Source organism: Microtus ochrogaster, chromosome 7, assembly GCF_000317375.1.
Source record: "Microtus ochrogaster isolate Prairie Vole_2 chromosome 7, MicOch1.0, whole genome shotgun sequence".
Classification (NCBI taxonomy): domain Eukaryota; kingdom Metazoa; phylum Chordata; class Mammalia; order Rodentia; family Cricetidae; genus Microtus; species Microtus ochrogaster.
This window is the reverse complement of record NC_022014.1, coordinates 67658047-67659159: the sequence shown is the minus strand read 5'-3', so window position 1 is coordinate 67659159 and position 1113 is coordinate 67658047.

Sequence of the window (1113 nt, the reverse complement as noted above, 5' to 3'; positions counted from 1 at the left end):
TTTGGAGCCTGTCCTGGAACTAGCTCTTGTAGACCAGGCTGGTCTTGAACTCACAGAGATCCGCCTGCCTCTGCCTCTGCCTCCTGAGTGCTGGGATTAAAGGCATGAGCCACCACCGCCCGGTGCCCGGCTGTCACTGTAGTTTTAAAACTCGCATTAAAATGTTGTACAAATAAAATATGAACTATTAAAGAATAAGATGAGGATATATTTCCAATTTGTCTAAGGATAGTTAAAAATAAAGAGGACTAAAAGATTTTTTAAATTAATTAATCAATAACTTTTCCCAGACAGATAACAGTTTCTGCTTCTTCCTGCCTATTCTCCAAATCCCTCAACACAACCTCCTTCAATGCTTCCCATGCACTTCCTCTCCCTTCCCTTCAGAAAACTGGGCCTTCTATGTGTATCAGTCAGCCATGGGATATAAAGTTGCAACAAGACCAGGCACCTCCTTTCCTATTAAATCTTGACGAGGCAACACTACAGGAAGAAAGGGTCCTAAAAGCAGACATCAGAGTTAGAATCAGGCACCACTCACTCTGCCAGAGGTCCTACAAGAAGAGCAATTCACACAACTGCAACACATGTGCAGAGACCCAGCTCAGTCCCGTGCAACTTCTCTGCTTAGCAGTTCATTCTCCATGAGCCCCCAGGAACCCATGGAGGTTGACTCTGTGCTTTCTCCTGGTGTCCATGGCTCCTTTGCCCCCATAATCCTTCCTCCCCTATTCCACAGGACTTCCTGAGGTCCACCTAATGTTTGGCTCTGGGTATCTGCATCTGTTTCATCAGTTGCTGGATGTAGCCTCTCTCTGGTGACACCTGGACTGGGCGACAATCTATGAGTTTATCAGAATATCATTAGGAATGATTTCATTGACTTCTTTTCATTTTGCCTATAATATTTGATTCTTCCCTTGGTCTCTTGACTGTCCAGACTCTGGGTCCTCATACTCAAGGCATTGTCAGGGTTGGGCTCCCTCTCATAGTATGGGTCTCAAGCTGGGCAAGACATTGGTTGGCCACTCCCAAAATTTCTGTGCCTCCTTTGTCCCACGATATTTGTGAGAAAATGTAAGTCAGAAATTATATGGCTGGGTTGGGTTTCCA